Source organism: Chrysochloris asiatica, unplaced genomic scaffold (assembly GCF_000296735.1).
Source record: "Chrysochloris asiatica unplaced genomic scaffold, ChrAsi1.0 scaffold00098, whole genome shotgun sequence".
Classification (NCBI taxonomy): Eukaryota; Metazoa; Chordata; class Mammalia; order Afrosoricida; family Chrysochloridae; genus Chrysochloris; species Chrysochloris asiatica.
In genome coordinates, this window is record NW_006408616.1 from 4770668 (window position 1) to 4798024 (window position 27357).

The following is a 27357-nucleotide window of genomic DNA, read 5'->3' on the forward strand; positions in this document are numbered from 1 at the left end:
GGGTCACTATGATTTGGAACCAACTCAATGGCAACTAACAACAACAACCTGCCAAAAAGCTACTTAAGTAGCCCATGCTATTATGTACCCAACGTTTTTCTTATTGATGGAATAAGGAAAGACTGTGTGGGATATTTGGTAATAACAAGATAACCCAGCGGCACTTAAAAACAACCGCATGTATGCAAATTTAATAAAAGAGAGATGGCCTCATTTTCTTCTCTGAGTGATCATTTAGATTCAAATCTTAATTCTGACAAGTATTATTTGCATGATCTGTGGGAAATTGCTTAATATTTTAAATCTCAATTTTCTCATCAATAAAATGAGGTTTGTTGGGTTGTTGTAAAAGTCAAATTCAAAACACTTATTCCAGTTCCTTACATATGTCGTTATAAGTGCCATAGATTCAGTTCCAACTCATAGCAACCCTGTATTGGATTTCCAAGGAGTAATTGGTGGGTTTTAACCACTGACCTTGCAGTTAACAGTCTAGTGCTTGTCCTACAGTGCCACACCAAGACTTCTTATGTATGTTGTTGCTAAGTGTTGCTGAGTCAGTTCCAACTCATGGGAACCCTGTAGAGGGTGTCTGAAGAGCAGCTGGTGAACTTGACTAGCAGACCTTAGGTTCAAACTGACCAGTACTTTATCCTACAGCACCATACCAGGACCCTTTAACACGTTGTTGTTGAATGCCCTAGAATGGGTTCCGACTCATAGCAACACTGTATAGGATTTTTCATGGAGCAGTTGAGTTTGAACTGTCAATTTTATGGTTTGTAGTCCCATGCTGATCAGCATCACAACAGGAGTCTACTTTACATATAATTGTGGTTACATGCCCTCAAGTTGGCTCTGACTCATAGCAATGCTGTACAAGGTTTACAAGGAGCAGCTGGTGAGTCTGAACTGCCGACCTTCTGGCTCAAACAGACCTTGCGGTCCAGTACTTTATCCTACAGCACCACACCAGGATTGGCAGTAATTATATTTTAGCTGTTCTTATTAATTTTCTATAGCATTGGCACAATGCTTTGATCCTTCATTCAAAATAATAGCCTTATACACTGTTGTTCTTAAGTGCCATCGAGTCGATCCTGACCCATAGCGACCCTGTATAGGGTTTCTAAATTGTAGCTGGTGAGCCTGAACCACTGACAATGCAGTTCAAATGACTTTGCAGTCTGATGCATTAGCCCACTGCGCCACACCGGGACTGATACAACAGAGTGACAAATAGGGAATCAGGAAATCTTAGTTTTAATCCCAGTTCTGCCATAATCTTTCGCAACAGACACTCTAGTCATTTTTAAACTAAATTGGATTACCCTAGTATGTTGTTGCTGTTGTTAAATGCTGTTGAGTTGGTTCTGACTCAGAGTGAACAGGAAAAGGAGACAAGCTAGAATATTAATCAGGTTACTGAGTGGGACCAATCCTCTCCACTCAGGAGTCAAGCTAGAATATTAATCAGGTTACTGAGTGGGACCACTCCTCTGGTTTCCCTCCTGTCTTCAAACAGGTCCGCAACCTAACCCCTCCCTGATTCTGACCCTATATAAGTCTGCACTACCCTGTATTCGGTACTCAGAATCCAGAGAAATTAGTCCTCTTAGCCAGGCGGCTTAATAAAATCTGAAACTCTGCTTCACCTCTCAGAGTGGCCTCAGATTCGTCAACAATGAATCAAGAGCTGCTGTGACACTCTCAGACCCGGGGTGTCTGTGATGCCCTCGAATCTAAAACTGCTGTAACAATAGTGACCATGTATAAGGTTTCTGAGGAGCAACTGGTGAGCTTGAACTGCCAACCTTGCAATTCCAACCAACTTGACTTTCCAGTGCATTAACCAAACACCACCACACCAGGACCCTAATATAGTAGTCTACTGAATCTATCAAAACCCAAAGGAAGGTAATATAGTAAAACCTATTTGTTGTTGTTATGTGCCATCGAGTCGGTTCCGACCCATAGCGACCCTGTACAGGGTTTCCGAGGGTGTAAATCTTTACGGGAGTAGAAAGCCTCATCTTTCTCCAACGGAGCAGCTGGTAGTTTCAAACCGCTGACCTTAAGGTTCGCAGCCCGATTTGTAACCACTACGCTACCAGTGCTGCCTAAAACCTATTTATAGCCACAAAAATAATCCATTTACCAATTCATCTTGAACCAAAAAATTCGTCAGTCTCCAGTTCCCAAGAATAAGCAAATCTCTCTATTGAAAACCACAAAAAACATTTTATCCATTTACATTTGCCTGAATTTTTCTAACATGAACAAGTTATTATGTAAACACAAATTTGTCTGGGACTGAAAGGTTAAACTCAGTTTAGGGAATCCTCATTTACCATATTCTTTACCTCAGGCTAGGTTTTCATTTCTACTGGTTTTAATCCTAGTTAAAATGAGAGTGCTGAATCTTCACTTCCAGTTTGGAAAGAAAATAATAAGAGTAAGGTAGCTCTTGCTTTACTATGTCAACTATTAATACTACACTTCAATGTTATCACAGTTTTTTGAGTGCAAAGCTATCATTGTGCCTTAGTATTAACATTGGAAGCATCAGTATCTGACATCTAATTTGTTCCCAACATTTGTGGAATGAATGAATGACCATGATCATTAACTCTCCTAAAATGCTTGCCTCTGTTTGATAATAAACCCTAGTTTGGTATTCCTCCTTATATCTTTGATATGTATTCCTTTAAATTCTGAACCTATCAAAGAACTTCTGGTATATTTACACTTTTATTTAACTCCTTTTGTTTTGCAGCAGGATTATTCTCAATTATATAGTCAGAATTACAATTTTAGAGCATCTCATCTTTCATGAGCTATATTTCTTCTTTATAATCTCTGTACATGGAATTATAAATCAGGCAACATTCATGCTTAATTGGTATTTTCAATGAAATTTTTTGTTTCTTCCTGCATTCTTTATGTTTCAGCTTCAAAACATTTAGGCTCCTAACATTAGAAAAGATAAAAATAATAATATAAATTTGTTATTTTGTATCTTTACCAAAAAAAAGTAATTCCAATGCCTCAACTCCTTATATTAATCTGTGTAATGATTTAAAATTTTAATGCTTACTGAACAATATTCGAAGGAACTGAAATACTGAACTTAAAATATGCATTCCTTTTCAAAGCAAGAATATTATCACTGATCTTTTAAAAATCATACTTAATAATTTAGATTATAATAATGTCTCATTTGGAGTCCTGTTGTGGCACTGTGAGTTAATGCATCAGACTGCAAAGCAATTTGAAATGCAAGGTCAGCAGTCCAAACTCACCAGCTGCTCCTCGGAAACCCTGTACAGGATCGCTATCAACTGGACAGCACTTAACAACAACAACAATGCCTCATTTATGCATCAAGAGTTTTTCAAACCTCAGGCATCAGAAAGCGTATAAACCTAGTTCTCTCTCCTCTTCCCTTTCTATCTCTTAACAAAAGAGGAGACATATTGAGTAGTTAATAAATGCTGAATATTGTTAAGCACCATCAAGTCAGTTCCAACCCATAGCGACCCTGACAGGGTTTCCGAGGAGAGACTGGTGAATTTGAACCATCAACCTTGCAGTTCAAATCGACTTTGCAGTCCAGTACATTAATCCACAGTGCCACAAAATCTCCAAGAAGACCTAACATTATTCATGATTCAACACAACCATGAAGCTTGTAAAACAGGAGGGCACGGACTGGTTGGGTGTGGTTCCAATGGCCAAATCACTAGGCCCCAATCCAAGAAGCAAGGGAAAAGCAGAGGAGAAATGGCAAGGTAAGAAAAGTGTTATTGTTGTTCAGTGCTGTTGAGTCGATTCCGACCCATATTGACCCCGTAGAGGGTTTCCAAGGAGCAGCTGGTGAGCTTGAACCACAGACATTGCAGTTCAAACAACTGCAGTCTGACGCATTAGCCCACAGCGCCATACCAGGATTCCAAGAAAAGGGTGGGGGAAGGAAAAAGAAAGTGGCAAAAGAAATGGACATAGGAAGTTAAATGGACTTACTAGTTGACTATTGAGTCAACCCTGAGGAAACATGGACTCTAATAACATTCAAAATAATCTGTCAAAGAAAACATTATTGTTTTTTACCATCCCCAAGTTTAGAAATCAGCAATAGATAGATAAGCTTATGTTTGTACCACCACTCTCTCAGTAAAAGACTAAGAAGCTGCCCTTTCATCAGAATTCAAAAATCAATAATAAAATTCTACGGTGGCTTTACCTTTACAAAACATAAGAAACCTTTGTACCAAGTACCATTATTTCCCAGTAGCAAACATAAAGTTCCATTTCACTGAAAATAGTCAATAAAAAAATGAAATCTGTATGTGCAGAACAAGCACAATTTCTTTTTTCCAATCCTTCACAAAATCAGTGCCTCACAACATTCAATGTTGTTTTATATGAGATTTATTGATCACAAATTTTACTAAGCCCATTTTAAATAAAACTGATTTCTAAATCTACTTGGAAATGCTCCAAGTTAAAGCTCAAATTCTCCCAGAGTTACTTAATAAGGAAATGTTGAAAATAGAAGTGATAAAGAGACTAAAAGGTTGTTTTTGTTGGGTTTTTTTTTTCTCCATAGAGTACAGAGAATCACTTATCTCTCAGCCAAATATGTTTAGAATATTGGCAGCTCCAATTGGATTGATTGACACAACTAGATAACACCCGAAACAAATCCAGGGCTAAAGAAAATTGTTACCAAAAGCAGTTTTGTGATCCATTTTTCCCCCTCTGTAAAACAGGTAAGAGAATGCTCCAAGATATCACACATACTCATTTACATACAGTATCATTTTATGGAATTTTCCAAGGTGTTAATTAAAAGTTTTAATGAATGTTAATCATCTGTCAATTTCATTGGCAATCTCTGTTTAACCATATGCTTCTCTTTTACACCTGTAAGTTTTTTCAGAAGCCATTACTTTAAATTGTTTTACTTCCTTAACATGGTATTTGTATTAATATTTAGGAAACAAAAGTTTTGGAGCTTATTCTGCAGTTTTATGTAATACATTTATGTACTTCTTTTTTCTTTAAATAAAATATGATTATGTAGGTTTCGCATGAACATTACATTTCAAAAAAGTATCTAAAAATCGAGTTAAAAAAAAAAATCTTTAGTCTTGTTACATTGATTTCATGCCCAAGAAACAATGCCAAGCTTAAAAATTGAGCATGGCATTGCATACCATGATGCTAGAAATGAAATTCTATGTCATTAAATCACTGAATAACTTTTGCTAACTTACCCTTTCTCTGGTTCAGGATGCTTTTATATTCATTCATTCATTAAAAAGAATATGTATTTAAAATGCACTCTTCTAGTTCAGGAGAAAGCTCTGCGCTTCAAATCAGCACAGCTATATCTCTCCTCAGGGAACGTACATTCTATTTGAGTAAGGCAAGAAAATTAAGAAAAAATATACATAAACAAGTTCATGATGGTAATAAGATCTAAAGAGAAAAATGAAGTGAGAAGCAGGGACGTGGAAGAGGTAGTAGATGTGTATTTCAGATAAGAGTGGAAAGGATGGCAAGAGTTTAGACAAATGACCAGGGAAGGAATTACTAAGGAAATGCATTTCAGTACAGAAATAAAAGGAGCGAGAGCAAGCTTAGGAGACATCAAGAGGAGGAGTTCAGAACCAAAGCCCTAAGGTGAAACAGTAGAAGTGAGTGAGGAACATCAAGACTGCAAGAAGCAAACGAATCAAAAGGGAAAACATTACGCAGTAATGTTCAGAGCAGAAGGGGAAGAATAGATCATTGTGCCAAGCCAACCATTGTAAGAATTTTGATATTAATCAATAAAAGAGGTGAAAACCACTGGTGACTTTGAACACAAGAGTAACATGACTTGTCAGCATTTTCACACAGTCACTCTTGATGCAGTGTTAAAAAACTGACTAGAGAATGAAATAATAGAATTAGGGAAGTCAGGTTTACAGCAACAGCAATTAGGCCTATTTCAGTTTGTCAGTTAACCAGGTGAGAGATGATAGGTTGGACGACTGTGGAAGGTAAGGATTTGGTGAGAAGCAGGCAAAATCTGGAGCTATTATGAAAGTAAAAGAAGGATTTCCTGAGAGACCAGGATGTTGAAGAAAGAAGACTAAGTAAGGATAATTCAAATCATTTGACTTAAGCAACTGGGATGAGCAGTGTGACAATGATGAGGTCTTCTATGAACATCCAATCAATTGAAAGGACGTTTGTACAGGAGTGTGACCTACTCCTAATATATTGGACACTGGAACAAAGCTTGTTTGCTCTCTTCTGGGTCTTGATGTTGCATCTGGCTTGCTCTCCAACTTCAGTTTCTTTGGATTTGAGCCAGTGGCCTGCTGTATTACTTGCCTATCCTAGAGGTTGTCAGCAGCTGGACATCTTACCTGCCGATCTTGGTTCATCAGCCCTGAAGCTACGTAAGTCAGAAACCACCAACCTGACATCTGACCATGGACTTGGATATGCCCACCTATACAACTGTATGTCACCACTCGCCTGTCAGTCTGTCGTGCTGTGGTGACCTGTGTGTTGCTGCAATACTGTAAGCTATGTCACAAATATTTTTTAATTCCAACAGGGTCACCCATGGTGGACAAGTTTCAGTGGAGCTTCCAGACTAGTAAGAAAACAGGTATACCATTTCTGAATGGTTAGCCACTAAAAACTTATGAATAGCAGCCAAGCATTGTCAGATATAGTGCCAGAAGATGAAAACATAATAAATAGTAGCAGAACACTCTAAGATATAGTGCTTGTTCTTCTAACAGTGAAAGGCACTCAAAATATGACTAGGTAAGAACTGCCTCCACAGCACTCAAAAGTGCAGCCAGATTGCTTGTCAGAAGCCAGGATGGCAAGACTTCATCTCTTATACTTCAAACAGGTTATCAGGAGGAACCAGTTCCTGCAAAACGACATCACGCTTGATAAAGTGGAGGGTCGGCAAAAAAAAAAAAGGAAGACACCCAACTAGATGGATGGACACAGTGGCAACAGGACTCAAGCATAACAAAAATCGTGAAGATTGTGCAGAACTCGGAAGGATTTCATTCTGTTGTACATAGGGTTGCTATGAATCTGAACCAACTTGATAGCACCTAACAACACAACTCTGTAAGCGATTTCATTGATATAAATCTCTCTTTATACACACATACAAACATCACTGTTGTTTTTTTATCTAGAGAACACAGATTAAGAAGGGAGTTTTCTCTCCCCTTCACAGGAAGGGAGAAGATAGAAGAAAATGAGGCACTATAGTTGTACCTATTATATTAATTTATTAATTGTATTATTATATTAATTTTAAATTAATTTATATGTTAATTTATTACTAATAATACATTGTACCTATTATATTAAATTGTTTATCATGCTTATCATTTGGGGATAATGTAATGTTTTTGTTAGGTGTCATTGAGTCAGTTCCAACTCATAGTGACATTACACACAACAGAATGAAACATTGCCAGGTCCTGTGCCATCCTCACAATTGTTGATAAGCTTGAGCCTATTGGTGCTGTCTCTATGCCAATCAATCTTGATGGGGGTCTTCCTCTTTTTCATTGGCCTTCCACTTCACCAAGCATGGTGTCCTTCTCCAGGTACAGGTCCCTCCTGATAATATGTCTGAAGTATGAGATGAAGGCTTTTAATGAGCTGTACTTCTTTCAACACAGATTTGTTTGTTCTTCTAGCAGTCTATGGAACTTGTAGTATTCCTCTACAACACCATAACCAAAAAGAATCAATTCTTCTACAGTCTTCTCCTTATTCACTAACCAACTTTCATGGATATGAAGCTATTGAAAATATCGCGGCTTGGATCAAGCGTACCTTATTCCTCAAACTGACATCTTTGTTATTGAACACTTTAAAGAGGTCTTGTACAACACATATGACTAATGCAATACATCGTTTGATTTCCTGACTGCTGCTTCCACGAGTGTTGATGGTTAATCTGAGCAAAATGAAGTTTTTGACAACTTCAATCTTTTCTCCATTTACCTGGATATTGTTTATTGTTCCAGTGGTGCTGATTTTCATTTTTCACATTGAGGTGCAATCCAAACAGAAGGCTATGGTCTTTGATCTTCATCAGTAAGTATTTTAAGTGCTCTTAACTTTCATCAAGCAAGGTTGTATCATCTGCATATCACATACTATTAATCAGTCTTCCTCCAACCCTGATGCCATGTTCTTCTGCATATGATCCACCTTCTCAAATTATTTGCTCAGTGTACAGATTGAATAAGTGTGGTGCTGATTCCCAAATTTTAAACAATTCTATGTCCCGTTGTTCTGTTCAAATGACTGCCAATTGACCTTTGTACAAGTCCTCATGAGCACAATTAAATGTTCCAGAATAATCATTCTCTGCAATGTTGTCCAAAGCTTGTCATGAGCCACACAATCAAAAACCTTTGCATTCTCAATAAAGGACAGGTAAACATTTTTCTGGCATTCTCTACTTTCAGCCAATATCTATCTTATGTCAGCAATAATATCCCTCACTTCATGTCCTCATCTGATTCTAGCTTGAACCTCTGGCAGTACCCTGTCAATATACTATTGCAGCCATTTTTTAATTATCTTTAGGGACTTCTGGTTTGGGCTATAGCAGTGAAAACCAGGTAGGGTACGCTCAGGTGAGAAGTGAGGGGGATCTCACGAAGGAAGTGCTCATAGAACAACTCTAGAGCTCTGGATCTACCTTAAGATCCAGGACATTAGTTTCCCACACTAGCAAGTGAAAAAAAAAAATCATGGTATTAAGGAAAATACGGTGAGTTAGGAATCTGGAGACAGGACTCCCTTGACAACTACTCCGCCCTGGCCGAGTTTAGAGAGTGGCGCTAATGCCAGTCTGGCTCAGAAAACCATGCTAAAACCGGGCAAAAGCAACCGGAAAAAAAAAAAAAGAGAGAGAGAGAGAGGGAGACGTGGGAGATTACACATTTCTCCCTCTTTGTCCCTGTCCCACCTTCATTGCTCAGCCCGGACATCAGGCGGGACAGTTTTCCCACGGTAAAGAGAGAGGGAGCTTGGCAGCGACTTATGACATTACCCGCAGAGCCACAGACCCAAAAGTTTCCCCAGTGGAACCCTTCGTGGTGGTGCACCGAGGAGTAGATTCTGACTCCTGACGACCCTGTGCAGGGTTTCCAGGACTGTGGGTCTGTGCAAGAGTAGAGCACCTCGCCTTTCTCCCACGGTGGCTGGTGGTTTCAAGCTGCTGACCTTGAGGTTCACAGCCCCATTTGCGATTGCTGCTTTGCCCGAGATCCCTGAGCAGAACCAATTCAAAGCTATCTGTAAAACCCCAGCATAAAAGGACTCAACCATCCCGAGAATTACGCTGTGTACAGGCTGATACCTAACTGACCTTCAGAGACAAAAATAGTGGACAATCTTTCTCCCATTAACTCCCCAATATCTACCTTCACACCTCTACTGTAGTGACTAGAGGTGCGGCCTGAGAGAGCAGACACCCCCGCCCCCTGCTGGAGGCTTCTAAGTGCACACACACTGACGGTGTAGCTCAGAACAGTTGACCACAGCTTCATTTCTGTTCCAAAGTGGTGATTTTTGTCGATGCATTTATATTACTTCTGCTTTTGGTCCTTTTGATCACACATCTTTCCTGGAGGTGGGAGCTTTTTCTCCCTACGTTACCCAAGAAGAGACATCAATCGTGGCCATATATCCAAGTTATAAGTATACCCCATAATATTCCACCACTGAGACAAAACCCAACAACACCCACTAAGCATTACATGTGAAAAGGGAAGCCGATCTCCTGATCATATTCACCATGAATCACCCAGTAAGCTTAACAACAAAAACAAACATTCACTTAAGCTTTAAAAAAACAAATCAAACAAACAAAAACCACATAACTATCATGACAAATAAAAAGCAACACACAATATTGAAACACATGGAAAAACAGAAGAGAGTAGCTGATGCAAATGAGCTGGAGACAGACAAAGACTTTATAGAGAAGGAAGAGCAGGTTTTGGATATGCCTGACAAAAAATTCAGAAGAATGATATGTAAACAAATTTAAATGCTCTTAAAAAGGGTGGAAGAAAACAAGGAAGAAGTCAGGAAAGTACTACAGAAGCAATTAAATAAGATTGATACAGCATTGGAAACAATTCAACACCTGCAAAAAGATGTCCAGATGATCAATAATAAGATATCAGAAATGGACAATACGCTGAAAAGGAAAAGGAGCAGAACAGAAGAGATGGAAGCCAGAACTAACAAGCTGGAAGACAAATCTCTCAATATTGCTAAGATAGAAGAGCAAGCTGAAAAAAGGATAAAAAAATTTGAAGAGAGTCTACGATTCATGCTGGATAACATGAAGAGGAACAACTTAAGAATCATTGGCATTCTGGAACAGGAAGAATCAGAGAAGTCCACAGAGGAGATAGTTGAAGAGCTTCTGGAAGAAAATTTCCCTAACATCTTGAAAGATGAGAAGATAAACATTCAAGAAGCTGAACAAACCCCAGGAAGGACAGATCCCAAAAGAAAGTCACCAAGACATATAATAATCAAGGTCTCCAAAATCAAAGACAAGGAAAGAATACTAAGAGCGGCCAGGGTGAAGAGAAATGTCACTTATAAGGGCAAGCAAATTAGATTAAGCTCTGACTATTCAGAACAAACCATGCAGGCAAGAAGGCAATGGGGAGACATACAAAGCCCTACACGAAAAAAACTGTCAACCAAGAATCGGCTATCCAGCAAAACTATCAATCAAATACAATGGTGTGATCAAGACATTCCACGATAAACAGAATCTGAGAGATTTTATCAAAACCAATCCAGCACTTCAAAACATCCTAAAAGGAGTTCTTTGGACTGAAAATCAATAAGAACAGACAACAAACAGAGATTGACAGGTATGGCAACACCACCTGTAACTCAGTCAACAGGTAGCAGAGTCCATAACAGAACAATACTACAACAGCAAACTCAAAGAAGCTGGGAGGTCAACCGAAGATCAAAATTATATCAATGTCAAAGAAGGGACAAATGTGGCAACAGAGACCCAGGTGGTCTGGATGTCAGGTAACTTACAGGATACAATGGATTCTCTTAAATGGAGAGAAAAGTTAGTAAACTATAAGGTTACCCCAAAGAAAATTAATACTTCACAGCTTATCATAAAAATGAATTTCCAAGCAGAACAAGCAAACATTAAAACTAAAAAGAAACTGACAAGAAATAGCACAAAAAACACAAACCCAACACAAGAAGGCATGCAGAACAAAAGAATGAACAGCACCACCAAAAAATTAACATAATGGCAGCAATTAATTCATACCTATCGATAATTACATTGACTGTCAATGGATTGAATGCACCAGTGAAGAGACAAAGAGTGGCAGAATGGATAAGAAAACAAGACCCCTCAATATGCTGCCTGTAAGAGACACACATTACAAAGAAAGACAAAAACAGACTATAAAAATTTAAGGATGGGAAAAAATTTACCAACCTAACTGCAACAATAAACAAGCAGGAGTGGCAATTCTAATCTCTGACAAAGTAAACTTTAAGATAAAAACCAGCATAAAAGACAAAGAAGGCTCATGATCAAAGGGTCAATTGAGCAAGATGACATAACCGTAATAAATATATATGCTCCCAATGAAAGAGCACCAAGACACATGAAGCAAACCTTACTGGAATTGAAGAAAGAAATAGATAAATCTACAATTACAGTGGGAAATTTTAGCACACCACTCTCGAAAAGGGACAGAACAACCAGAAAGAAACTTGACTAAGTTACAGAGGAACTAAACAACACAATCAACAAACTTGACCTCATAGATGTATACAGAACATTCAATCCAACAACAACAACACAATATACATTCTTCTCCAGTACGCATGGAACATTTTCCAGAATTGACCATGTGCTAGGTCACAAAGCAAGCCTCCATAAATTTACAAACATCAAAATTCTACAGAGCCTCTTCTCAGACCACAATGCTATAATACTAGAAATCAACCATAAGAAGATCAAGGCAATAAAGTCGAATACATGGAAACTGAACACCTTGCTGAAAATCGATGGGGTGAAAGAAGAAATTAAACGTGAATTCACAAAGTTACTAGAAACAAACAAGAATGAAAACACAACATACCAAAATCTTTGGGACACAGCAAAAGCAATGCTGAGAGGACAATTTATTGCATTAAATGTGCATATCCAAAAAGAGGAAAAAGCCAAAATCAACACATTAACACAGCATCTTCAACAGTTAGAAGCAGATCAGCAGAGGGAACCTACAGCCACCAAAAGAAAGGAAATAATAAAGATAAGAGGAGAAATAAACGAGATGGAAAACTGAAAAACTACAGAAAAAATCAACAGGACAAGAAGCTGGTTCTTTGAAAGAATAAAATTGACAAACCATTGGCAAAACTAACAAAAGAAAAGAGGGCGAGGACACAAAAAAATTCTCATTAGAAACCACATGGGTGAAGTCACAACAGAACCAAACAAAATCAAAAGGACAATAACACTGATGACTTTTATAAAGAACAATTTCAGTGGGGTGATGAAAGCAAATGCCTGACTGTTCGGAAAAATTTTAAGAGAAAAAAAGGGAGAGTTTAAGAAGAAAATTTAGAGCATTTCTAAAAGGAATTCTGTAAAAAATGGATGGAAACATTTTTATATAATAGCTATAGAGTCACGACATCAAAAGAGTGTTCTTCTTAAGATAAAAACAAAACACAAGTTGGTAGGCTGATGGAAAGATCCAGCAGACAGGGAAATTTTGTCTCTGCTTATCAGAGAGAGGCATATGAGTGAAGTAATGGATGTGCAGGCCAGAAGAAATGGACTCTAGGATCTAGTTCAAAAGTCAATCTTTGCTAGGATCATTTATCCAGAGGAACAAGGTAAAGATAGGGTACAGAGAGAGTCCTGATGGCAAACTGGTTAAAGCACTCAGTTGTTAACCAAAATGGTCTCCCATTTGCTCTATGGGAGAAAGATGTGGCAGCCAGCTTCCATAAGGATTACAGTCTTAGAAACCCTAAGGTGCAGATCTCTCCTGTCTTACAGGGTCAGCATCAACTTGAAGGCAATGAGTTGATTTCTGGTCCGGGGTTTATTTTGTGTTGTTGTTTTATTTTTATTTTATGGTGCAGGTAAATATATAACAGTGGTGACAGGAGTTTGTAGAAGTCCTCTTCTTGATGAATGAAAATGAGAAGCCAGATCTACACTGTCTTATAGGGTTACTATGAGTCGAAATCAACTTGTGGGAAGCAAAAAGAATGCTGCTACACTGAGGGAAATGTAACTAATGTCACAAAACAAAGCATGTGTATACTGTTGAAAGGAAAACTAATTTTCTCTGTAAACTTTCACTCAAATAACAACTTAAAAAAGAAGACAGGTGACAGAATTGGGGCCCTAAGGAAAACAAGCAATGTCTTAACCAGAACTACCTTCGGGGAGACCATTACAGGTTCCTCGGGGAAGACATGATTAATCTCTAGAAATGAAGATGGAAGGGCTGCTTCTACTAGTTAATTAAAAAGACTGAAGTTCTTATCTTGTTTCCTCAATTTCTAGAAGTAGGAAGCAAGATCTTAAGCTGAGAGCAAAGATGGGAAAAGAAATGTAAGAAGTGTAAGAAGTGAGAGAAGAGAAACAAAAGTTAGGCTATACCACCCTAAGAAAGGAGCTCTGGTAGATGGTGGTTACAAGTCGGGCTGCGAACCACAAAGTCAGCAGTTCGAAACTACCAGCTGTTCTGTGGGAGAAAGATGAGGCTTTCTGCTCTGGTACAGATTTACAGCCTCGGAAACCCTGTACAGGGTCGCTAAGAGTCGGAACTGACTCCACGGCACATAACAACAACAACAACCCCAAGAAGCTCATTTTCTCTCAGACTTGGGTCCCAGCTACTCTTCCTTAGGACAAACAGTGTTCTCTTGGGCTACCACTCAGTTCTTCCTTCTCACCACTAAGATAGGGAAGTTTCTATCATATATGCGATTTCTTTTCTTTATATTAAATTATTATATTTGTTTATTTCTAGTTTATTTTCTGTGGCCTCCACTAGGTTTTAAGCTCCTTTAGGGCAAGAACTGTCTGTTTTGTTAAGTGATGTTACCCAATGACTTAAAGAGCACATTGCATATAGTAGAATTCCACTCAGCAACCTATGGCTGATTTTGACCTCCCCAGAGAAGTGCTGTCTACATGGGAAGTCTGCTTAGGGGAGGTTTATCTCTATACTAAATGTAAAGAACACACATACATAAAGGATCTGAAGAAAGAGGTAGAATGATTACTAAATCCACTCATTTTTTGTGTTCTTATCATTGGAATGTTGCTATTGTTAACAGCTGCCATCAACTCAGCCCCAATTCATGGTGAACCCTGTATGTGTCAGTTAAGACTTATGTATGTTCCATAGTCTTCTCAATATTTGATTTTTTTTTTTTTGGAAATAGATTAATGGGACTTTTTCACAAGATGCTTCTGGGTGGACTCAGCCATTTGATTAGCAGGCTAGCATTTAGTCCTTTGGGTTATGCAGAGAATCGTTGAGTTAAAAATTGTTGCATTGATGTGCTGGCTGAGACTATCTAGAACACTAAAACTAGTTACAAACGTGTTTGGAGAACAACTTGAACTGATCTCTAGATATGGCACTGAGACCACAATTCAGGTTGAGAGTCTACCATACAACACTATTGGCACTGTGGACTGACCGATTTCTTCTTATTTTCTATAATGTAGATTTGTTTTTGTTTCTTTTCATGTTGTTAAATATAATCTGAGACCTGGTATGGTGCTGTGGGTTAATGTGCTGGACTGCAAAGTCAGTTTGAACTACAAGGTTGGTGGTTCAAACTCACCAGCTGCTCTTTGGCAACCCGATACAGGGTCCGCTATAGGTCAGAAATGGCTCCACAGCACTTAACAACAACAAATATAATCTGTTGAAAATAAAGTGTCAATTTCCAGACATTATCCAGGAAGTTCAAGTCACATTACCCAGCACCATGCTAAATTATCTGAGTTCAACTCTTCACCTCAAAGTAGTCAGGGGAATGAATACAGGGATAGGCACTTAACCAACTATGACTTTAGGGAGCTGAAAGACCTACTTACTTCTTAAGAAAAAAAGGATGATTTTAAGAGACAGAATGAGTGAGTCATAATAAGTTATAATAAATGTAAATGTCAATTATTTTAGAAATAGTGGATTTAGATTAAAACCAAAAAAATCACTGCCATTGAATTGCTTCTGACTCATAGTGACCCTAAAGAACAGAACAGAACAGAACGGTGTAAAGCATTTCCAAGGTTATATACATCTTTATGGAAGCAGATTGACACATCTTTTACCCATTGGTAGCTGATAGTTTCGAACCTCCTTAGACCTTTTTGTTAGCAGCTGAGCACTTTGACTACTGCTCCACCACGGTTCATTTTACATTTGCTTAGGGACACATTAGTATTTAAGTAGCTGACACTAGCAAAGTCTTCATTTACAAAAAGCCTGCCCTAATCACATAAATCCAAATGTAATAATTGTTATTTTTGTTTGATTTCAGGGCAAAGCATAGTGAAAGAATAACTTCCTTCTGGCTCATTATGCAGCATTTTCATGAGAAGAAAGCTAACGAGTTTACGAGGACCTTGTCTGTTAACATAAGCCGTGACTAACATGCTTTCTTCGTGGCCATTTCTCAGGAGCAGATTTACACAAAGTGGCAGAGTTAGCTCTGCTCGTTTTGAATTGTACGTCCCCTTTTATGGATAATATCAACAGGGATTTTTTTTTTTTTTTTTCATAGCTGGAGGTCTTATCCTCATCTAAATATTAAAGTCTGACAGTCTTTCCAACTTGGTGGAATATAATCATGTCTGCAACTTGTTAATTAGGAGCAGGGTGATAACTATTAAAAGTTGAAAGGGTTTCCTGGTGGTTGCAACAAGTTTCAACATGATCCCAAGCTTTGTCAATAACCACAAGGGGAAAAAGAAAGCAAAAGGAAAATGCCTCTCTGGAGTCCTGTATTTCTGAGAGAAGAGAGCTATTATATTATGACTTCATTCTCACTTGAAAGACATCTTACATCAAAGAAGGCCAAAGAGTAAACCTGGATCCATGTTCATAGAGTAGCGAATGGAGCCTGCAAAGGAAAGGAGGCAGAAAACCTCAGTTCCATGACCCATTCTTTCTCACTTATCTGTGTAAAATTTCACCCAGTATCTCTGGGCCTTAGTTTCCTTCAATGGGTTTGAGGAAAAGAGTTAAAGGCTTTGGAGTCTCTAGTGTCCAAGCTTTAAAATGCTTTTTACATGCACCTGTTAAAAGTCATGACGAAAATTTTATAAAACACTCCCAAATATCTATTATACTCAATTATTCTTACTTTGAAAAGTGACATACCAATATCACATGTAGTTAAGTGCTCAGCCGTTTCAAACCCATGCAAGGAAGACCCCGGTGATCTACTTCCTTATAGAATGTAGCCAAGAGAACACTATCGGGTAGTTCTACTCTGCCACATGGAGTAATTATGAGTCAGAATCAACTCTGTGGCAGCCAATAAGGCCAGAGGGCAGTCTGGAGAAATATGTACCACTGTTTCTAACAAGATAGGAATGAAGGAGAATGATGGAGAAAAGAAATGAAGTGACTTGTATTAGGATCAGAACAGAGATGCAACAACCAACATTCTGGAATATTTGTCTCTATCATTCCACATTACAACTTCCCATTACAAGCCCAAGTCTAGAAGTTAGTAACTACAACAGAAATGAAAAATGAATATGGAAAGAATTTTTTAAAACCCTCAGATAACATACCACATGATTGTACCACATTGGGATTTTCGTACCATCATTTAATTCACTATTCTTCCCAGTAGCCAATGTCTTAAAACAAACATTAACCTTTTAGTGGTATCTCTGCAGCATACTATCAAAATAATAAGACATAAATTGCTGTTGTTGTTAAGTACCATCGAGTCAGTTCTGACACATAGCAACCCTGTATACGGTTTCCATGGAGCAGCTGGTGAGCTAGAACTGCCGACCTTGCAATTCAAACAGACTTTGCAGCCCAGCATGTTAATCCACAATGCCACAAAATAAATACTCAAAATAAATACCATATACTTATTAACAAAATACTCAAAATAAATACCATATACTTATTAACAAAAAGTAAACCTTCACATCATCCCAGAGACCTGGACTAAAATTTGTATTACACAAGCAAAAAAGAAAATAAAAATAAAATCCTAGAAGACTTTAGAGATAAATGTCATGAGACAGACTGTCGAATTCAGTGGCACTATCAAAAATCTTACCAAACTGGAGCACAGCCAAAATGAACATAAACCAAAAGGAGATGTGGTATTTTTCTCAGGGGTTATAATTTATAGTGGTATTCAAATTGAAAAGCCATGCTCATCAAAATGCATCCAATATATGAACAAGATCCTTAATCCATCAACCAATATAACTGCAAATCTCACTGCAGTACTTGTTACTCTGTATTTCACCCACTCAAAGAAACAGCAACTAACGTCTACTAGAACTTTACATTTGACAAAATACTTTGATGCAGTTGACTCATGTAACCATTGCAAAAATCCTGTGAGTTAAATCTTACGAGCCAATTTTACAAATGAGGAAAGAGAGATTTGGAGTAGTTAAGTGGCCTGCACACACAAAAACCCAGATGATGATCCTAGCTCTGCTTCCCCTACAATGCGCCCTACAATGCCATTAAGAAGTCCTGGTGGTTATGTGCTCTGTGGGAGAAAGATGTGGCAATCTGCTTCCATAAAGATTTATGCCTTGGACTGTGTATGGGGTAGTTCTACTCTGTTCTTTTGCTCTGAGTTGGAATCAACTAGACAACAATGGAAACCATGCTATTTCTGCAGTAGCACTACAAAACCAAGGAGGGGTACATTATGAGGCTGATAAGTACATACATTTAAGCCATTAAGAGAAGAATATAAAAATAATATAGAGAATATTCCTAGAAATATCACTTTTTATCATCCTGCACCTCTATTTTCCAATATGCAAGAACTGGTATAGGGATTTAAAGTACAAAGAAAAACAAAAAGTAAGGCAATGAATTGCTGGGCTTGAGGGCTCAGGACCATAGACTCAGGGGATACCATAGTTACTTGACATAGTCCACAAAGACAATGTTCTTCATCTTTATTTAGTGATTAGCATCTGGGATCTTAAAAGCTCATGAGCAGCCATCTAGGGTATAGTTACTGGTTTCTTTGTGTATGGAAGAAAGGAGAGTGATGAGAAATGAAGAATGATGAACTAATGGAACATGTGAACATCAATCTCAATGACTCTGAGACCATAAGAAGTAGATGGTGCCCAGCTATCACTACCAATAGCTCTAAAAGGGATCACATTAGAAGGGGCTGGACAGAGTGGGAGCCAATTTGGAACAAAACTCAAAATTATTTAAAGAATTTTAAAGACCACACATACAGGACAACTTTTACTTAAAGCTGAGAAAGGATTGTAGGAAGATGGAATAGAAGTAGGAACCACAGGGAGGAAGGGGGATAATTGATCCTACATGGAGGGGATCACAACCATTAGGATGAAACAAAATGTATGATTTACATTCATAATGTTGAATATGAAACTGATAAGAACCTGTTTGTAAGCCTTCACTCAACTCATAAGAAAAAGTTTTTAAAAAAGGCAGAAGGGAAGAACTTAAGAAACAGGGAAGATAGATTTATTAATTTAGCTAAATAAACTCATTGTCTTCTCTGACCTAGAGTTTGTAAAAGCAATACACAATATACAGAGTAGATTAAAGAGTAAACTCTTAAAAACTAAACAACAAAAAATATATGTAATTGAAATTCAGACAAAAATATTAAGATAAAGAAAACTGGTAGTAATTATTAAAACTGCCAAAATTCCATAGTCCTATTCAAAGTTATCGATGGTAAACTCTGAGTCCTAGTGTGGCTCTGTAGGACCAGCCCTGGACTATGAACCAAAAAGTCGGCAGTTCAAATCCACCAGTTGCTACTTGGGAACCATATAAAGGGTCGCTAGGAGTTATGGCCACCTCGACAGCACTTAACAACAAAAATCCTTTATTTTTAGTATACACATTAATTTTCATTTTCCCATTTTGTTATCTCTCCAGAAAAAGTGTTTCAGTTTTTAACCCTCCTCAAAAAGAGCTAAACCCCCTAGTTATTTGACAGAAAACTCCAGAAAGATAAAATCGCACTCAACTACTTTCCCTTAATCCAATACTTTTCCTGTTTATATCAATCCTTCTAATATTATTACTGGAATCCTGGTGTAGTCCTCTGGGTTAATGCGCCAGACTGCAAAGCCGTTTGAACTACAAGGTCAGTGGTTGAAGCTCACCAGTCGCTCCTTGGAAACCCTATACAGGGTCGCTATGGGTCGGAAGCAACTTGACACGGCACTTAACAACAACAATATTATTACTGGATCCCTGGTGTGATGCTATCGGTTAATGCGCTGGACTGCAAAGTCCGTTTGAACCACAAAGTGGGCAGTTCAAGCTCACTACCCACACCTTCCCAGAAACTCCATACAGGTTCGTTATGAGTCGAAACAGACTCAATGGCACCTAACAACAACAACAGTATTATTACTGATATTGGAGCATCCTGAGACGTTTGCAGATTTCATCATGGTGATACCTGAGATCCACTCCACCTCAAAAATCATATGATCTGGTGAATACTCACTTAAAGATTAAATAACTCTGCAAAATTATGATCTTTTAAAATGTATTACTATTTAAGTTAATTGCAAAGCTCTGTATATCCAATTATGTGTGGTTCTTACTATTTACCTGCTGAAAAAATCTATTTGCAAATAACTGCACCCACCTACAAGTGAACAAGCAGATTTGAATAGCCACCAAATAAATTCAAATGAATAAAAACCCCATGAACTAAGTTTTTTGGATAATGAAAATTGAAACAACCTCTGACCAATATGAAGCAGGAAACAAATCTACTTTTAAGATTATTAGACTCTGCAAAGATTGATTAATGAAATAATAAAAAACAAAAACAGCCTAGAAATCACTTTTCCATTTGGGCAACCTACCTCAGAATGAATGGTTCTAAAAGGCCCTGTTCATTTTTCATAATTTGGAAAGAGCAAGCACACCAATCTAAAAATGGATTTCTTTTTGCATGTCACTTAAACAGTTGCACACAAAAACACATGAAATATGTTGTATTACTTTAAGGTATTATAACATATTTTAAACCTATCAGACTCTTTACAGACAAATAAGTGTGGTCATTCAAAGAATTCACCTTAAAGAAACTAGGGACTCATTAGTCTGTTACTTTTATTGCTTGAAACACTTTGGAATCCTTGTTCTAAGGCACTCCAATTTGTAACCACCCAATAAAAGCAGCTTGCTACTTATATTTTCTCTAGGTCCACGATTTTTACTTCTCTAGTTTGTGCTGTAGCTCTGTTGGATAAACAATGGACTGCTAACTGCAACATCAGTGGTTCAAGCCCACCAACCACCCCTAGGAAACCCTACAAAGGGTCCCTATGCATGAACACCAACTCAAGAGCACTGAATAACAATGACACCCCCCCCAACCCCACCTTTATTAAAACAAAACAAAAAAACCTTGTCATCAAGTGGATTCGGACTCAGCAACCCTGTAAAGGCAGAGTAGAACTGTCCCGCAGGGCTTCACCAAACTTGCTCCAATTTATTCACCAAGTTATTCACCAAATTTGGCTCAGTTATATCTTTTGACTATTTTCAAATGCAAAGCCTTCCTTCATAGAAAATTTGCCCACTGAGGCAATCAAAAGAGTATTCCTCATGCTCCACAGTAACGCCAAAAGACATAACCCCAAAATATCCTGAGCAATTTCAGTATCATTGAAATAAATGTGTACCCTTGAAAGTGACTATGCTGAATAAGATGCAACAATCCTCTATAATTCCTCAGCTTAATTTTTTTTTTTAATACTGGAACTATGTAAATTAACAATGAAAGTTGGATCAAATGATCACATTGCTAATTAAACCTATTGAGAGAAAATATCAAATGAATGTAAACAGAATTCAGCTCCTTATAACAAAAGCCAATGCTGTCTTTTCCCTCCCTACATTACAGAAAAGAATCTATTTAAGGCAGCATAGGAGTCCTGGTATAATGCTGTGGGCAGATGTGTCAGACAGTGAAGTCACCTGAACTGCAAGGTCAGTGGTTCAAGCTCAACAGCCGCACCTTGGAAACCCTATACAAGGTGGCTATGGGTCGGTATCGACTTGATGGCACTTAACAACAACAACAAGTGCACTCAGAGCCCTTCTATCTAGTATCAATCCTTTAGTAGCACAAATGGCTAAGCACTGGATAACCAACCAAAAGTTTGTCAGTTTTAACCAAGTCAGAGGTGCCTCACAAACAGGCCTGACGATCTGCTTCCAAAAGTTGATACCTTGAAAACCCTATGGAGCAGCCCTACTCTGCACACATGGGATCACAATGAGTTGGAATCTGCACCATGCCAACCAACAACAAAAAAACAAAACACGCTATCATTCATCTCTTTATTATTCTATTTATTGTTCTTTATCTGAAAAATTCATATGATTTCAAATGACCAAAATCTCTAGGTTTTGGTGAGTATGTGATTCTATAACCTTCTCTGCCCTTCCTTGAGTTTTGGTGACTTGGCATTAAACTTACATCACATTTAGAAATATATCAAGAGTCTCAATATGCAGAGATGACCTGAATAACTATGAGAAAGTCAATGGAGAAATACAGATAAATATACTAAGATAGGCAGAAAGGGTATTGTTTGAACTTTGCATCACATTGTACATCATTCAGATTCCCAAAGATAGTGATCACTAGAGCCATTTCATCTGGATGCAAAATAACAAACTCACTGAAAACAGGAGAAAAGATGATATACAGAGTTACCAAGTGGTCGACTTCAAAGTTTCAGGAATATAAATTATCTGGACTCTTGGTGTCGCGCTGTGGATTAGCATTGGACTGTGAACCACAAGGTCAGCAGTTCATAACCACCAGCTGTCCCTCGGAAACCCTATACAGGGTTGCTATGAGTCAGAAAGAACTCAACAGTGCATAACAACAACAACAACATAATTTATCTGAAACTATGTCTACCAGAACAGATAAATTTTGTGCTGGATTCCAAGTAAAACAGATTACTGATAAAAGTGTCATTATCAATAAAAAAAAAAAATTAATGGCCAGCTAAACCAAGACAACGGAGTGCTGGTTACCAAGTTACAAAATGGTACACTTCAAATTTTCAGGGATATAAGTTATCTGGACTCCTAGGATAAACACTAGACTGCAAACCACAAGATCAGTGGTCTAGTCCACTTGCTGCTCCATGGGAAAAAAAGATGAAACTTTCTGCTCCTGCAAAGAATTTAAAAGTCCTGGAAACATATGAGTTGGAACTGGCTCAGTGGCATTTTACAACATACCAGGAAAACCATGCACATCACTGCCACCTTAATACATACTCACAGCGACTCTAACGGACACAGTAGAACTGCTCCATATGGCTTCTTAGACTGTTATCTTTACAGAAGAAAACTCATCTCTTTCTTCCATGGAATGGCTGGTGGGTTCAAACTACCAACTTTTCTATTTGCAGACAAGCACTTAACCGCTGCACCCTGAGAGCTCTTTAAACTAAGACTGCCATCTCACAGATGCTTCAAACTCCACATCTGTTTCTGAATGGTGTCATAATGAAATAAGTACTGGTCATGTGTACAAGCACGGGATTTGGAGGGCGCTAAATGAATCATTTACCCTGATGTGGTGCTGCAGGATAAGCACTAGATTGCGAACCACAAATTGAGTGGTTCAAACCCACCAGTTGCTCCTCAAAAACTCTATGCAGGGTGGCTATGAGTCTAACCAACTCAATGCTACTTAAAACAAAAAAAAGAGTCATGGTTTTAAAAAATGAACACTCTAAAGTGAATTTATTGATAAGCTTTCCACTCCTGGCGTGGCGCTGTGGATAAAGGCACGGAACTACAAAGTGAGTTTGAACCACAAAGTCAGCAGTTCAAGCTCACCAACTGCTCCTTGGAAACCCTATACAGGATCATTATGGGTCAGAACTGGCTTGACAGCCCTTAACAACAACAACAATAACCAGAAATCAGATGACCTCAAACGACTGGGAAATCACCAGCTTAAAATTTCAAGGAACCTTTTGACTATATTCTGTAACTACTGTTTCCCTCCAAAAGTTGATTTAGAAGTCTGTGTCCCCAAAAAGTTTCTAACTTTTCAACAATTATCACTGAAAATTTTAAATAAAATTGTTTCCTTCACACTTGTGACACATAGTCTATTGGTACATTTATAGATTTTTTTCTTCCCATTTCAAATTAATATGATAAAAAATTTCATATCCAAATCAATTGAAATAGTGGTCATCTCCATTTTGTACACAAAGTATCTAAGATAAAAAGATAAAGTGCCAATTCCCTAAAGGACTTAGTGTCAGCTCTGACATTAGAACTCACCTTTCTATTCCCATTTGAAAGATAATGTAATATTAATTTTTTACAGACTCAACAAAGTTCATGCTGATACATGAAACACAGTTAGTTTATAACAAATACCCTAAAGATCTTTAATTGGCAGCTACGACACATGCTTTTAAAAAATTTTTAAAAAATAAAGATACATGTTTTTCTCAATCATTGAGTCTCTTTTAAATATTATATTTTTGAAAACTAATGAGTTATGACACAAAGGGGATAAAGAAGGTAAGGTGCTTTCAAGATTAAAATTTTCAGGACATCAGTCCAGCAGGCATAAAACAACATAAAACAAATAACTAGATAATCAAACAATAAAAGAAAACTAGAAATAATATGAAGGCTTAAAAAAAAAAAACTGTTATTGCACATATGCAAGAATTACTTCCATCAAGACTTTTATTATACATTTGTTTTTATGAAATCATAATGCACAAGTGCATGCTATTGTTTAAACACATTCACACATACCCCATAACAGAATATGATGACAATATATATTAAGGATAATACAGAAAATGTGGCTAAATGCATTTTGTATTATGGTTCCATAATATAGCATGCAAATGGTTCTGACTAAGCAGGCACAGGAGACAGTCGTTAGTGTACACGCTGTGAATGTATATTATGAATAATGCATAAAACTTGGCTAAATCCTAATGAGTCCACTGACATCCTATGGGGTCCAAAGGAGGCTCAGATCCCAAAGCATGGCCCTGGCACATTTCTACTCACCAATCATTATAAAAAACAATACCATGTAAACAAAGGACATTAAACTACACAAGTACACTCTCATTCTAGGTAAAGGTTTTGAAATAAGCACAAAAAGAGAAAGAAACTTTGAAAAGAAAGTTAAAGGTCCATCTTACATCACCCCACTTACAGCTCTTCAAGATTATCCATTGCAATTTAAATGGGACAAAAGCTTCAGTTGAAGCTCTGATGTTATTTCCTTTCTCTAGTTTTCTTCTGGGAGCTGCTATTATAAAGAAGATCTGAGCAATCCCTAGAAAAGTGACCAAACTCTTAGACCATGGAAGGTAGAAAGTAGTCTTGCTTTGAAAGAGTAACGTTTACAAAATGAATTATAGACAATTAAATCAAGAAACAGATATAATGTGGCTGAAAGCAGTCTTTAAAGTGAAAATGCCTTAAAATTCAGGTTTTTAGATAGCTTTTTAAAGAATCAAAAAGAAGGCCAGGAAGATGTTATTTTGCAGCATATTAAAAGAAAAAAAAAATCAATGTCTTTTCCAATAGCCATTTAATAGTGAGTCTTTAAAAGTAAGTCCTTGAAAAGAGACACAATATCTATTATCCCTACATGGATATACCCCAAGATGAACACCTAAATGAACATGTTCAACGTTCAATGCTCATTGAGTCCAAACTGCAGAACTGAGCAAGCTGTGCTACCGATGCATAAATGAAGTATGTGACAAAAGCCTGTGCACCCAAGTCTCTCCTTGTACTGGGAGTAAAAGCAAAGACAGCTGCTCCTTCCTTCGTGGGCCTCCCAGGGGCTGGTGGGAAGTGTGCATTCTGAGAACACATCCCCAGAGTGCAGAGAAGAGGCGAGGCCTGGCCACTTGGGGAAGCAGCAGGCCAAGAAAAACCTTGTGCTCTCAGAAAACATGCAAAAGCAAAATGCTGAAGTTGGAGTCTGATTTAAAGTTTGGGGATGGAGATCTTGAAAATGTGCCCAGTTCCATGAGGTTTCCCATCCATTTGCCAGGTCCGTAAGCCAGGCTTAGTCAAGGCAATGGCCCAAGCTGGATGCTGCCATGGAGCCCAAAGCATGGGAAAGCATACAAGCCTCCATCCCTGAATTCTAAAATGCAAGACCTATACCATCCCATATTTGGGCTAGAATCAGCTCCTTGCTTCCTTATCATGTTAATTTAGCCTATCAGCTGTGAACTGAAAGCTCCCTAGGAGGTCCCTTTCAGCAAAATAATATTGCCATATTTTTTCTATCTTTCCCTCTAACTCGAAACATTTAACAAACAACAACAACAAAAAACCCTTCTTAAGTTTCTATTTAAAGTGCAAATACTCCTGGGTATACTTAACTTAGAAAAATAATGATAAATTTCTGTTTTCCATTTGTTTTCTTTTGTGAGAAGAACTAGGACAATGGAGGAGACAGGCATGTTTGGGGTATCCTGCAATTCAAAAATAGGGCAAAAGGTTAGAAAGATGGAGCACGCTGATTCACTTTACTTCTCAGATTGGTCTCAGACTGATTCCGGCACTGCCATAGATTCTGTGATGAGGATTAAGACATTTAATGGACTCTTAAAAGTTTAAAACTTTCTCAGCACTCTATTATTATGTTTGTATTTACACCTGGGTAAGCACAGTCACTGTTGCTCGAGCATGAAGTATGAAAATCATACAGAAAAATACAGTATCCTTTGTAACTACTTTTGTTATTTTCCTTGTTTTAAAATATGCCACATATCAAGTGCAATAGAACAAAGTTCAGTTCCTCATACAAAAATTCCATAAAGTTATTCTGCTTTTGAAACCCATTCTCCATCACGGTGTAGAGTACAAGGGACTGAGACAATTGCTGCCTCCTTCCAGTGTGTCTTCACCCCTCCCAAATGCCACCAAAAGAATAAGAGAAAGTCTCTCTGTAGCACTTTGCTTCTCAGCAGGAAACTGCACTGTTTGTGATATCCATTTTGATACCAACCTAAATTAGGCCTCTGGAAATAGGTAATGCATAAAAAGAAGCATTTTGTGTCACCAAATTATTATTATAGGTTACTGTTAACCCTTGGCAGATAGAGGTGAGCTCTGCAGCTCCCCACTGAGGTGACTATTTGTCATGCAATCACAAGTCCTTCCTCAGAAGATACTTCAGGTGAGTCTGCGATTAAAGCAAATATCTGGTTGACCTATAGGATTCTGATAGCTAGTTTAAGTGGGGAAGCTCAAAGAAATGCCAGTTAAACAAAAGGCCCAGCACAGCATGCAGAGTTAGCACTTCTAGCACAAGTTTAACAGCTGACAGAACCTAGAGAGAGAGACAGAAAGAGAGAAAGGAAATGGGGATCAGGATATTTTTCCATCAGAATGATTTAAGACCCTTCTCTTCAAAAAGCTCTCCCTGCAAACACATGTAGGAGTTGTTGTTGTTGTTGTAAGTGCCATCGTGTCGGTTCCAACCCATAGCGACCCTGTATAGGGTTTCTGAGGAGCAGCTAGTGAGCTTGAACCTTCAACCTTGTGATTCAAAGGACTTTGCAGTCCAACACATTAACCCACAGCACCACACCAGGAGGGCAAAATGTCAAAGCAACAATTGTTTTTGGTTTTTTGGGAGGGACAAGAGGCCACTGTAAAAAATGGTTAAAACTATTAACTATCCATTTTGAAATAATGAACTAGAATATTCAATATACTGATGTTTCTATTTCTTCATACAGTTCAGTTGGTAACTTTTTTTTAACCCTTGCTCAAATTTTTCAATTTCTGGCTCATACTTCAAGATTCAAAAAAATCTAAAACTCCAACCTGCATTAAATCTATGCCTGCATTATAATCCTAGCACCCAAGCCCAAAACCCACTGCCATCCAGTTGATTCTGGTTCATAGAGACACGGTATGACAGAATAAAACTGTCCCATAGGGTACCCAAGGTTCTAAATCTTTACTG